This window comes from Eretmochelys imbricata, chromosome 6 (assembly GCF_965152235.1).
Source record: "Eretmochelys imbricata isolate rEreImb1 chromosome 6, rEreImb1.hap1, whole genome shotgun sequence".
Classification (NCBI taxonomy): Eukaryota; Metazoa; Chordata; order Testudines; family Cheloniidae; genus Eretmochelys; species Eretmochelys imbricata.
Genome location: NC_135577.1, coordinates 116,247,083 through 116,262,213, shown reverse-complemented (window position 1 = coordinate 116,262,213; position 15,131 = coordinate 116,247,083).

The following is a 15,131-nucleotide window of genomic DNA, read 5'->3' as shown; positions in this document are numbered from 1 at the left end:
TGGTTGTGATGGCTGAGACCTTCAGGTGATGTGTTGGAGACCTTTGATATTTTCAAAGGTATAAATGACAGACTCCCAACTCCTATTGAAAGTCAGTGTGAATTAGAAATCTGATTGCCATCTGTGAGCACGTGAAAATCTCTCCCATTGTCTCCATGAGGACTGAGATCCCCTAGTACGATACAGTGCAAAGAGGTGGCACATTCATCGCCACTATTCCCACATTGGCTGTTTTAAGAATCACACATCAGCTCCCTCAAGTCTGTTCTTGGGAATGAGTGGGGGGAGGGGAAGGGGCTCTCCAGCATCTAAAGCTGGATACAAAACCATGGCCACTCTTCCTTCTGTGCCTTCTCTAGACTTATACTATACTGAGTAACTGGCAGGAGCAAGCAGGAACTGGGCAAGAGTCTCTTGAACCCTTACAGAGTGGCTAAAATGGGTATCTATCCTGAGAGCTAGCATCTAAAGAAGGAGTTAGTATGGAGTCCTTGATAGTTTAAGTTGGTTTAAAGAATGAAAACATTTGTACTTGTAAAAAGAAAAGGAGTACTTGCGGCACCTTAGAGACTAACCAATTTATTTGAGCATAAGCTTTCGCGAGCTACATGCATCCGATGAAGAGAGCTGTAGCTCACGAAAGCTTATGCTCAAATAAATTGGTTAGTCTCTAAGGTGCCACAAATACTCCTTTTCTTTTTGCAAATACAGACTAACACGGCTGCTACTCTGAAACCTGTCATTTGTACTTGTATCTCATGCAGCTAAATGATCTGGCATGAGTGCAGTAATGGTTGCTGCAGAGGACATACCTCCAAGGTTAAGGTAGAGGTGGTGGTGAGCAGTGTCAACAGCAGGTGATGGGAGCACCTTGTGAAAAACTCCAGATTATAGAAATCACTGTATTTGCCATCTAGGATTCAGACCCCAGTGGTCATGGCGTGTGCATGCCATTTGGAAAATCCAAACTGTGCCAGAAAGATAATGCTTTATGAGCATTTCTATTGGTGCTAGCTCAACCAAAGGGGCAATGGCTCCACCGCATCCTATCCTCACCCCATGCACAACAGCAGAACTGAGAGAATGCAGAAGGGAAGGCATGTTCCATTGTCTCCATAGGCAGCACACTGCTCCATAGAGACATGAGCCTTCTCACATTTTCAACCAATTTTGCCTCACTGGTAACAGGACAGATGAAGAGCGTGGGCATCCAGTTTGTCTCAGATGATGCCTTTATTCGCCCTTATGAAAGTGATTTTTTTTTTGCTTTGTGAGGTTACCCCTATCAGCTTTCTTCTGGCTCACTTATTTCTGCTCTCAGTCTATATCATTTCATCAGCATTGTGTCTAGCAGTCATACCCTGCGTCATGCAAATTGGAGATGAGCCCAAATCACAATTTTTGGAACTGGAATTGGATCCACGTTTGAACTTGATTAACTGGATCTGGTGTCCATTCAAAGCCACATTTCTAAAAGAAATACTGTGCAGCAGGAAAAGGAACTAAAACACTTCTTCTGAAAAGCCTACTCTTGTTTAGGGCTTGGCGAGATCACGTGGACTGACCATTAGTTCAAGACAAATACTGCAAGATCTCAACATATTGAATACTGTTGATGGCTTCTAGAAGGGGCTGAAAAACCCTCACCCTGTAGCATATTTATTTTTAATGCAGGCCACATTAAAAGCTCAGCACAATACACTTAAAACAATAAGTGATGAAAATTAAGTTCCATGTCTGTTGAGAGGCTGATAACATTCATGGTTGCCTTGCTACTCCCTTTGCTGTGCGCATTTTAAAATAATCATGTTTGAGACAGATGCCATACAAGAGTGTGATGATAATGCAGCCATTGAGTGAAACTAAGGCCTTTTCTGTTCTAAAAAAAAAGTTCAATGTGCTATGGATATATTTCGTTGTGTGGAAGGAACAGACAGAACAATTCAAGACAAAAAAAATTCCTAAAATCACTAAAAGGAATTCTCCTTGATCACTGAGATTGCATTGTATACCTTGACTGGAAGAGACCAAATAACTGCGGGCGTGGGAGAGAGACTTTCCAAGGTGCGAATGGCCATTTAGTGCTCAACTCCTCTTGCTTTTTACTGGGAGCTGGGGGTCTAATAGCTATTTGTGCCACTACAAATCTCCCCCAGGTGAAATTACACTCTCCATTTCCCCTGCCAAAGAGTAGTCATTTGCTCTAGGAAAGTATATACAAATATTCCCATTCCCTTAGCAATACTTTCAGAAGCCCAGGTGCAGACATTTGGCATCAAGCAGAATCCCTAGAGCAGTTTCTAGTGCATAAATCTTGTCCCTGGTTGATCAAACTGCAGTAGAATGCGCCAAAGAACCCTTGACATGCTAATGAGCTCATCCTCCTCCTTCTCCATCTTCATTAAGGGCTTCTCCCTTTCCTCAAATAGATGGTATTTTATTTTTTAAATGAATTTAATGCTGGTGAAGATGCTCGACTGATGCACTGGAAGCCGAAATCCTGCATTCTGTTCTTTGTTCAGAGTCTTTCCTGTACTGCCTCTGCCAATGTGCTTTGACCCATTGTGGGCCCTGTCACCACTACAGCTCCTAACTGAGCATGTAACTAGTTAGCGGCATCATTACGGTGGCTCAGACCATGGTTTGTATTCCCGACATGATTAAAACACCAGTTTAACCGTGGTCAATAACAGTCAGCGTTTCTCTTTGCCAGATGCCTACCCTAGTGCCATGCTGTAACTGATTCAGCAAAATAGTTATTGTAGTGTGAACAGGACATGCTGGCTGTGTTTGTGTAACTGGTTTGCCTGGTCCTCCTCCCTCCCAGCTTTCTGTGTGGTGGGACGTCCCAGAGGGCATTGTCCCATCCGTTGCTGATACTGAGCTTTGTGCATGTGGACTCAGAGCAATGCCAGCCTGGCCTTGGTCGCTCTGTCCTCCTAGTGAGGCATGATGGGATAGACACCCATATTTTCCCAGAATGCACTGATATGTACACAGTTAGTCACCATGGTAGGTGCAAGCCAAAGTGTTGAGGGCAGAAACATAGTTGCATGGACACAAATTGAGCCAGGTAGCTTGTAAATGATTAAGATGAATGTGCCTCTAACTAGTTAGTTACAAAACCAGATTTAATAGTTGTAAAGATGGGACCGTGGAGGTTTGTTCAGTGTCCAGGGCTATTGGAGACCTTAGTTTCTCCTTTAATAGCATCATCTTGCCTTAACACAGCTATGGAGCTGGGCAAAGAAACCCTCACTGAAAGTGAAAATGATAGAAACGTATCCTCATAAGCCAATGAGCAAAACAAAGACTTTTCTTTTCTTAACTTCAAGATGAAATGAATAGCTCCTCTCTTTGAGGCAACTGGATGCATGAAACTTCTGTTCCTGGATCAGTACTTCGTATTGAACACTGAACCCCACTGAATTTCAAGGTATGGAGTTTTTAAACCTGTCCCTGTGCTCTTGGGTCTGGGGTTTTGTTGGTTGCTTTGCCATGTACTGAGTTATAAGACCCATCACATTCTTTTAGTATGTAATATGCTGTCCTTGTCCTCTGGTCTCTGTTGGTTTTTCTTTTTGTGTGTGTATAAACTACTGAAACCATGCCCCATTTATGGTCCTACCAGACATTCATAGAACGGTAGGACTGGAAGGGACCTTGAGAGGTCATCTAGTCCAGTCCCCTACACTCATGGCAGGACTAAGTATTATCTAGACCTGTGGTTCTTAATCTGGGGTGCACGCACCCCCTGGGGGTGCGAGATGCCCTTTCTGGGGGTGCGAGACATGCCAGATTTTTTTAGAAGGTAAATCATCGAAAACACAAATTAAGCACAGGCACATAAGTACAACTACTTTGTTCCATCAGACCTATGTATTTATTAACATTATACATTTTTAACGATTACTGTAATATACAAACAAAAAATATATCTAGGTTTAAAGAACTGACCTACTTCAATGATTTTTGATAAGGGGTGCGAGAACATATTTTGAGAACCAAAGGGGTGCAGGCTGCATTAAAGGTTAAGAACCACTGATCTAGACCATCCCTGGCAGGGGTTTGTCTAACCTGCTCTTAAAAACCCCAATGACTGAGATTCCACAACCTCCATAAGCAACTTATTCCAGTGCTTAACCACCCTGACAGTTAGGAAGTTTTTCCTAATGTCCAACCTAAACCGCCTTTGTTGCAATTTAAGCCCCTGGCTTCTTATCCTATTCTCCGAGGTTGAGGAGAACAGTTTTTCTCCCTCCTCCTTGGAACAGCCTTTTATGTACTTGAAAAATGTTATGTCCCCCATCAGTCTTCTCTTCTTCAGACTAAACAAACCCAATTTTTTCAATCTTCCCTCATAGGTCATGTTTTCTAGCCTTTAATCATTTTTATTGCTCTTCTCTGGACTTTCTCCAAATTGTTCACATCTTTCCTGAAATGTGGCGCCCAGAACAGTGTTACACTGTTGACTCATATTTTGCTTGTGATCCATGATGACCCCCAAATCCCTTTCCAGAGTACTCCTTTCTAGGCATCATTTCCCATTCCTTCCTAAGTGGAGTACTTTGTATTTGTCCTCATTGAATTTCATCCTATTTACTTCAGACAACAGTACATTCCTCCAGTTTGTCCAGATCATCTGGAATTTTAATCCTATCCTCCAAAGCACTCGCAACCCCTCCCAGCTTGGTATCATCTGCAAACTTTATAAGTGTACTCTCTATGCCATTATCTAAATCATTGATGAAATTATGGACTTACAATAAACATTCAAAAATACTTCTGCATCCGGCTTTATTGGCAGCAAAAGGAGACTTTGTATGATTCTGAATCTGATAAAGCTCCGACATAGAAATCCTGGATCCCAAATGTTGCCAGTTTAGTTCTTTTGGACAAAACTTATTCTCAATCTCAGCCCCAAGAGTAGTAGTAAGATCTCATGTAAAATCCGTTCCCTAAGCACTGTAAAACAACTGAATTTAATAATGAATACTTGGCAACATTTTGGGGTTTCTAAATGCTAATGATAGCTCCTAAAAACCCATTCAATTACTCACCAGTTTCCCCTGCCTGCCATGGCGCTACGCACTGTGTATTTTAGTCTGTTTTACCTTATTCCAAATGCCCTCGGCTTCCCATTGAAGCTGAAGGTAAAGTACACACAGATCAATTGTGGATATTTATACCTCTGTTTTATTTTGTTAATGGTTAGGACATATGGCCTTGGGTGTTAAGGCACTGGCCTAGGGCCCAGGTAATCTGTGTCTAATTCCTTGTTCTACCATAATCTTCCTGTGTGACCTTGGGCGAGTTACTCCCAGTGCCTCAGTTCCCCATCTGTACAATGGGGGATAAAATCCTTTCTTCCTCCCGTTGTGTTGCTTATATAGATTGTAAGCTCTTGGAGGTGGGAAATGCCTCCATGTATCTCTTCACTGCCTAGCACAGTAGGGTCCCAATCTTGGCTGAGCTTCTAGGTGCTATTGTAATGGCATTTGTTTATCAATACAAGTAACGGTAAATAAGTCGGCTCTACAAAGAATCTTTCCTGTCTTCAGTGCCTAACAGTGATGTGTGACATGCACCTGCTCTGTGCACCTAAATATTTCCAGGCTTGTGGTGCACATTTTTATGTACCACTGAAAGCATTCAAATGGCACAGAAACACCAGGTGAGTTACAATGAACACTTGGAACCATGGTCAGTGTGAATTTACAGCTGAAGCTTAGATGAATGTTGAAAACACAGTTGACAATAGGGGGGAAACCATTTCAACCAAAAGTGGGCTCAGTCTAGTGGTTAAAATAGGTGCCCTGTTGCTAAAGAAAAAGTGTGAAAGCTGTCTGTTACTCAGTTCAGTGCACTCAGCTGCAGTACAGTGGAGTGAAGTGTCTGGTGCCTTATTTAGAAACTTAGAAATGTACACCATTCCTTCACACTCACTGGCAGTGACCCATTACAGGCCAACATGCCAGTCCTATAATAGCTCTGTATGAGAGCCCTATCATGTTGCTATCATATTATGTTCATGATCTATTGTTTTAGGTGTTTGGGTTTTTTTTATTCCACAACCCATCGGTTGTCATCATTTAAAATGACTTCAACCAGAAGAATGTTACAGGTGGACCTCTACAATAGTGTAGGTGGATGGTGCTCCAGTCTGAGGGTTAATTTGCTGGTCCTGAAAGTTACTGAGCAATTCCTTAGAATGCTATCAACATTCATTGACTTCAGTGGGTGCTGTGGGAACTCAATATGCCGTAGGAGGCGTTCAGCAATGAGCAGGTTCAGTCCTTGTTAGGAATAAAATCACACCGCACCAACTACTTTATAGATCTTTTGTGTGACACTCAAGAAAAGGACTATGATAGTCTACTCTGTAGGGTGGCTTTATCTGATTCTAAATTTTTCTAGAAGTAATTTTATGAAAGGAGTAAAATGTGGACTGGAACACAGCCTTTCTGTGCATAGGAGATTACCTAATTTTGCCTCATGTACCATATGTGCATGCAACATTCTAGAGGAAAATATCAGTTAAAACACTCACTACAAATAACAATCCTTGTGAGAACTCTTGTGGTTTTAATGGTGTTCCCTTATCTAGCCTCGGAGCCCCTGCTGCCTTCCCAGAAGGGCCAAATCTGTTTTTTGAAGCACTGGCTCACACGTGTGGAATTCTGTGGTTGTCTGAATGGCAAAAGTGATGTGACTTCTTTGGTATATGGTCTGAAGCTCTTCTCCATCCACCCCTTCATCCATCCACCCCATGGTATCTTCACTGGAAGATTAAGCTACTTGTTGGTTTCTTGCCTCCATATTTTATTCTAGTCATGGCATATTTGCTTTTATGCATTTGTTTTACCGTAGTACCTTGTGGTCCTAATGGTGCCAGGTACTGTACAAACAGACTAAAAGGAAAGTCCCTGTTCTGGGAAGCTTAGCTAATTAAGATGCAACAACACTGTAACAAACAATCCAAAGGAAGTGGGAGGAAGGATGAAGGATGTAGTAATAAGAACATACATTCACATAGGCCAGAGGGGGTGCAACTGAATGGCTGCAAGTTGGGTAGACTTTTTTAATTAAAACAATTGCAGGATGTAGGTAAACAAATATCTGAAGCCCCATCTAGACATCTAGGTAGCTGTCAGCACTTTCCTATAGGCATCCCAGGAGAGGACAGGGTATTGGCTTTATGGACTAATTCGGGAAGAGTGCTACGTTCCGAAGGGGTGGCATAGAATAAAAGGTGAAAGACTCACAGAAATGGTCAATGGAGAATGGCATCACTGGTGGTGCAACACAATAAGAAACGCAAGTGGATAAGAAGGGAGAGTCTAAATTGTGATGGGCCGTAATAGGAAGGACAAGAAGTATGCACCTGATGCAGTGGAGAAGCGGAAGCCAGTAGGGGCACTCCAAAGGAGGAGAGGCATGGTCAAAGTAACAAACCAAAACGATGGTCTTAGCAGCAGGTTTTTGAATGGACTTGATGGGAATGAAGTAGATGTTAGGAAATCTAGAGAGGAGGCGGCTGCAATATCCCAGACAGGATATGGTGAGGGCCTGGGTGAGTGTTTTAACAGCATGGGTTAGATCTTATGGGTGATGCCAAGGAAAAAGTGGCAAGTCTGGGTCATGGCCTGAATGTACAAGTCTAGAGAGAAAGAAGGTAGAGATGACAGCAGGTCACAGGCTTACGTGACAGGAGGGATGGTAGTTTTTTCAAAGGTGACAGAAAGCAGGGAGTGGAGTGGTCTGGAAGGGAAGACAGGGAATTCAGTTATGGCCAAGGTGAAGTTTATGCTCATGAGAGACACTGAGGGGGAGATATAAGAAAGGCTGATATGTGGGAAGCTGCTCTGACCTTCACAAATTTAATTTACAATAAAACCCAGACATGTGCAGTGTGAATCTGTTGGCAGAATTTGGCTCCATTTTGAACAGGGAGACAAAATTTTCATTCATCTAGGTTTTAAAAAGCTTTCATATGAAACTCACTTTCACCCCTACCCATTTTAAGACATGTAATACACTTATAAGAAGAGACTTCCATACAGTCTGTTGTAACAGAACACTTTCATGGACTGGTTGGACAAACATCTGTCAGGTTTACTTGGCACTGCCTCAGTGCTGATGGTTAGACTTTGACTTCCCGAGGTCGCTTCTTGCCCAGTGGTAGGATTAATTTCTTACCGGTATGCTGCACTCATGGGAGAGACACAAAGGGGGGGCACCAGCTAAAGGGGGGCACATGACCTCCCTATGTGAGCCCCCCATGACGACTGCATGCCCCCAGCCCAAGGCCCCTGTGCTCTCCCTGTCCCCTCCCCATGATCCATCCCATGTTCCCTGGGGGCGGCGGGGGCGGGGTGGGGTTCTGTCCTCCTCCCACTGTGCCAGAGACTTCTAAACCAGAGGGCTCTCCAGAACTGCAGCAGCAAAAGGAGCAGAAGGTGGGGCCGCTGGCAGCTCTTCCAGCACGGCTGTACCTCCCCAAGCTCTGTCCTCCAACAGGCCTGCTGTACAGACCCCAGACAGGAGATGCAGTTGCGTGGAAGGGCTGGGGGCAGAGCTGGGTGCTGTACAGTGGTGCTGGAGGAGCTGCCGGTGTGGGGCTCCCCGGTGGCCCCTCATTCTGCTGTACCGCTGTACATGTACTACTGTCCTGCCCTGCATCTATGACTTACTGGTTAAACAGCCAGAGAGATCTAGTGTATTAGCAGTAAAGAAATGCATTGCTGAAGCTTTCAGATTGGTAGATTGCACACCCTATGTGTAAAATTCAGCATATTTGTAATAGACTCACATGAAATTATATTAAACACAATGGATAATCTATTTAAGCATATGAAATTGCATTATTGTTGATTTAACCATACAAAGTGAAAACATGTCTGTGATACATCTAAGGAATGTGTTGTTTATAGATTTAAAAAGTCACCAGAAGTGGTGTGGAAAAAGAATGTCTGCTGATAACACTGACACAAGCAAAGCTGTGAGTACTTAACTACTTATCTTTGCTTAAGTGTCCTCTTAAAAAAACACCAATTCACAATTGTGAATATATAGAACTGGGATATGAATGAAATTTGACCTCCGTTCTTTTCAGCTTTTGGCCACTGTAGATATTGGATCAGGTTCTGTTCTCACTACACCCACTTATGTACATAAACCTGTATGGGTGTAAAAAAATCAAATCTTGGCCTCTTATGATTAAATGTTGTCAACACACCCCAGTATATTTTTAGTATGGACAAGCATCCTACACACCTCCTTTTATTTTTAACCTTGGGCAGAATATGGAATTCAACCACGCTGTCATCCGTCATGCTCTTCTGATGTCCCTCAATGCATCTCTTGTGGTTAGATCATGGACGTTGAATTTGATCACTGATGGTTGGACAACAGTAGATGATTAAGTTTTAACAAGAAAATGCGTGGTCTGCCTTTATATAGATCAAGGATTTAACAAATTTATATAGCCTTTAGGATTTATTAAGGATTTAGCCTTTATATAGATCAAGCAAAATTCTTCTGTCTGAGCCACGTGCATAAAAATCTGCATTGTGTCTGTCTGTTGCATATTCTGCTCTCATTGTACTTGAAGAATGCCCACAGATGTCAGTAGGACTTGCATGCATGGAATGAGTTCAGACTATGTAGTAAATATCTGCAGTGTAGATTAGGGTGGAAAAATGCTAAGTTTCTCTAGAAAAATAAACTAATTCACTGAAATTTTCACATGAAAATTTTACTTTGTTCAAACATTTTTTGGAAATATTCATTTTTTTAATAAACAAAACAAAAACTTTGATCTCTACAACAAAGTGTTAAGGGGGAGGGGCAGAGGGGCAAACCTAAACCTAACAACAAATTAAATTTATTAGAATCTAAAAAAACTTGTTTTGAATCAAATCAATGACTTTTTTCATTTTAGTTTTTAAGAAAAATATTTTAAAATATGAAAACTTTTCATTAAAATCATGTGATTCATTAGAAAAGCCATTTTTTGTTGGGGAAAAATACTTGTCAGCAAACATATTTCAGCCATCTTTGATGTGGATCTTTTATCTGCAGTGTGGCTCAGTGGAGGAGTTTAGCCATAAGATGACCACTTGCCAAGCCTCAGCAGAAATAGTGGTACATAGTGTTCAACAGAAAAAGTTGAAAACATTCACAGAATTTGTCTGTCTTTATAGAATTTTGTGCATCTGATTGCACCAGCATAATGCAGAAATCCTGCAGAGTCACTGTTGCTGATTATAAAGCATATGTCCTGTGCTCCAGAAATTTCCCCAAAAAGATCAGTTTGGAAAGAAATGTCTTGTCATGAACTAGTTCCCTGCCTTTGTTTTAAAGTATGGTTACACTGAGTCTCCCAGTTAGAGACTGTCTTTTCTACAAAATGAGAATTTGGCCGTGAATATTCTAAACCTACAGGAAACAATTTTCTCATATTAGTCACTAATATTAATAGTCTCAGATTTTTATAATTAAAAGTAGAATATTTAATACTTGTTATTACATTAGGAGTGTTATGATCAGAACTAATAACTTGCATGTCTCCACTGCCTTTCATCTAATGATCTCAGAGCCCTTTACAGTCACTAAGGAACCAACACTGCTGTGAAGTGTTATTCCTGTTTTGCAGATGGGAAACAGAGAGAAAGAGAAGTGAAATGACTTGCTCTAGATCATGCAGGAAGCCTGGGAGAGAGTAAGGAAGAGAACACATGTCACCTTACTCCTGGCCCTGTGCTTTAAACAGGAGATGTTCCGTTTCGCCTTGAAAATAAAATATTTCCTGAGTTTTACATAGAAAGTCATATAAAGGTAATATATTTATTACTCATTCAGTATTGGCCATTTAGGAGCTACTGTACTGATAATTGAATAAAATCCTACAAAACCATCAATATTGTGATTCACAATCTTTAGTGTATTCTTCAGGGACATGACATGCCACAAGGTCTGTTCGTACCAGAGGATAAACAAGTAAGATAGTGTCTCCAGGAATAACCTGTCCCCCTGACTTTCTGACAGAAAGAAAGGTGAGCTTCATTCTTAAACAGGTCAAACTGTGAAGTGTGCAACTTCGGTGGCTAGCTTTCTCATTTGTGAAAACAGGACACTGAGTGACAGAACCTCCCCTGCTCCGCCTCTTCCCCTGAGGCCCCGCCCCTTGCTCCACCTCTTTCCCTCAAGGCCCTGCCCCCCCCGCTCCCCTTTCCCCCCCCTACAATCGCTTGCTGCTCTCTCCACCACCCTACCCCTGCCTTCTAAGCAGGGCTTTAGGGGTGGAGGGGTGACTGGGGCAGGATGTTGGAGAGAGAGCCAGACTCCAGGGGGTTGGGGGGAGGGAGAGCTTCATTCCGGGGGGTGGGGAGGGTGAGCCGTCAGTACGTCTCTCCGCCAGAGCCGTTCCTGAGTGCTCCACTGCTCCTCCAAGCTCCAGCAGCTGCTGCTCTTTCCGGCCCCCGCGCTCCAGTGGCGGAGGCTAGTTACTGCAGGTAACTGGACTTTTACTGCCAGGTTCCCTTTTCAACCGGACTTTCAGGTCAAAAACCAGTCACCTGCCAACGCTTATGTGCAACCTATTCTCCCCCACCCCAAGGGCCATTCCATTCCAAATCCTAGATCTCTTGAGCCAGAGACCACCTGAGAAACTTCCATGGTGGAGGTTATGGTTGTTGTCGTTTATTATTTGTATTACCATAGCACCTAAGAGCCTAGTCATGGACCAGGACCCCATTGTGCTAGGCACTGTACAGAAAGCACCTGCACTGCCCTGGAGGACTTACAATCCTCCAGTTCCATGTTAAAACTGTGGGGTTATATTAGAGGTTTTCACATCTTGACTCTGCCCAATAGAACCTCATTCACAGGAAAAATGAAGTCACTCAGGACAAAACGCTTTGAACTCCGACACCTGGCTGGCAAAAACTCAATGAGCTCAACCAGGGAATCGATGGTGCAGTGAGTTGGCCCGAACATCACCAAAATTCCCATTAATCCCATTCTTGGATACACACACCTGCATGAATCAAATCTTTGGACAGGGCACCTGCTCTATTTGAGATCAGATTTAATTATCCTAGTAACTCCCCACTCCTCTACTTCACCAGATTGGAAGGCGCACCACTGGGAAATATTTCATCAGAGAAGGGTGCTGACAACGGTGCATGCTGTGAAGGAGGCTGGCACCGGCTATGCATGTATTCTTTGTATGCTGCTTAAACTTGCACATCAGGGACTTCCTGTGTGATTACTGGAATTCTGATAGGTAGGAGTGGCAGCACTCCCTGATTTTGCAGGCACAGATTACTGAACAGGTGCCCATCCTTCTCAACAAAATGCTGCAGGCAGTCTTCCTCCATATTTCCAGCTCATTGCTTACTGTTCATCTCATGTTCCTTTGCCTTTGTTTTCTCCATCTTTGCCTGCCTTAAATATTGATGAGACAATTCCTTGGCAGTTCCTTTTTGAGATCTGTTGTTCCCCAGGTTCCGCACCATGGCCAAAATTTTCAACCATCACTAGTGATTCTGGAGGTCTTAATTTTTTGGGTACCCAACTTGCCTTGTAGAGCTGCTTGTGTTTCAGAAAGTGCTGAGTACCTACCTACTTAAAAACAGGCCCCTATAAGTTGTCTCAGGTTGGGCCTCTAAAAACCATTAATCACTTTATAAAATATTAGGCCACATAGCAACATCCAATAATTTTCAAAAAAGTGGAGAATGTGTGTTTGGTCGGAGCGTATTCTTAAACATGCTAATAGTGTCTGTACTGCAGTTACTTTATATCTAGTATTTCAGTACTTGTCTGTTTATTTAAAACAAAAGAGTTAATTAGGACTTGAGATGTATTTCCGTGACGATGGATATTGAACTTCCAGTGCCAATGTTAAAACTTTGGGGTTGTTTTTATATTCTGCTATGAATATTTTATATTCATATTTATATATGCTTGGCTTCCTGCTGAAAGTTGAATTTAGTAAGCGGCAGTATTTAAAACACTTATCTCTTGTTTGCAGAAAACTCTGGACATGAAGTTACATGTCTATTTTATAAATCGCCTAAAGAAGAAGATGAACTTTCTGAACATAGGACAATTTTTAGGAAGTTGGGCGTTTTTTTTTTTTGTTTGTTTTTGAAGGTATGTATTGGCTTAGTGTATTAGAAAAAGAACAGCACAACCATAGAAAGATGTGTGATTAGAAAAGGAATGTGTCATGGGGTTAACTCACCAATAGCAGCACCTCCTGCTGGTTGTCCTGGGAATTAGCTCTGCCAGGTGTTGTGCTCCCCCTTTGGGGGTGTCTTACCCTGCGGCTCCTCTCACTCCAGGGACTGCAGTCTCCTCTTCATGGCTTGGCCCTCTGGCCAGGTCACTAAGGTCCTCCCCTTCGTGGGAATTCAAAGTCCCTCCAGACTGGCTGGCTGATCCAATGCCTTTGCCACTTCCCAGTGGCTGGTAGAGGAAACCAGGCCCACCCTCTACACTGGGTTCCAGCCCAAGGACCCTATAACAAGCAGCTAAAGTCTCTGCATGGTCCTACCCCTTGCTCTGATTCCCTGGGCATCTTCCTACTTATCTAGCTTCCCCTCTCTCTGGGTTTGCTAGCCTCCCAACAGAAGTTTCTAAGTACTAAATAATTAGACAGACAAAGACATATCAAATGGCTGGAAGCTGAAGTTGGACATGAAATTCTAACTAGAAATAAGGTAAAAATGTTTAGCAGCAAAGGTACTGACTATTGGAACAGCTTGCCAAGAGGTAACCAATTTCCTATCACTGGAAGTCTTAAAATCAAGATTGGATATCTTTCTAAAATATTTGCTTTAGTTCAACTTCAAGTTATTGGCTAGATGCAGGAGTTACTGCGTGAAATTATCTGCCTGTTACGTAGGAGAAGGTGGCTCATCTGCTTAGCATCCGGGATCATGAGGACTTCAACAGTATACACATGAAAACATCTGGGATAGAGGATGCTAGATGACTACAGTGGCACCAGAGGAGGAAGGAGAACTGACCATTGGCCACCTCAGGTGGTAGACAGTGCTCCACCACCCAATCCAGTTCCTCCTTCCGTTGTGGTCAAGAACCAATATGCTGTATTGGCAACAGCAGGTGAGGAGCAAACCCCAAAGGCTGAGGAGAAGGAGTTACCTGCCCCCAAGATTAGAAGACTTATGGCCACTGCACCCAAGAGGAAGAGGCATAGGGTGCTGGTGAGAAGGGTCTCCCTTCTGAGAAGGATAGAAACATTCATCAGCCGACCTGACATGATGTCCCGAGAGGTATACTGCCTACGGAAAGATTGTGAAGGCTCATCTGTCACTCTGACCACTATCCCATGCTGCTCATTCGTGTGAGCATTAATGATACTTCCAGGTATGACCTGAGAACATCAGCAGTGTCTATGGGGTTCTGGGAGAGATTGTGAAGGAGTCAGCAGCACAGGTGGTGTTCTTGTGCATCCACCTAGCTGATGGTAAGGGCCAGGCAGGGACATGCGTATCTTGGAGATGAATGCATGGCTGTGCACATGGTGCTGACAGGAAGTCTTCGGCTTCCTCGACTCTGGGATTCTGCTCCAGGAAGGAGGTCTGCTGGAAAGAGATGGGATCCATCCAACCAAGAAAGGAAAGAGCATCTTTGCACACCAACTAACCACCCAGTGAGGAGAGCTAGGTTCAAAGGGGGCAGGTGACAAACGCCCACAGGTAAGCATAAAAAAGCAACCTTAACGGAGGGCTAGATGTTGGAAGGTAGAATTTGGAAAATTATAATCAGGTCACAGGAGCAATAAGAGAAAAATCAGTGCAGGAGTCTGTTCAACATTTTAGATGCCTATACAGAAATGCAAAGAGTATGGGGAATACACAGGAAGAACTGGAAGTATTGGTATGACTTAATTGGCATCACTGAGAGTTGGCGGGATAAATCTCATGACTGGAATATTGGTATAGCTTGTTCGGAAAGGACAGACAGGAAAAATAGGGAAGAGGTGTTGCTTTATACATCAAAATTATATACACACGTTCCGAGGTCCAGAAGGATGTGAATGGCAGACCAGCTGAAAGTCTCGGGGGAGGGGAGAAATACAGGGGTGATGTCGTGGT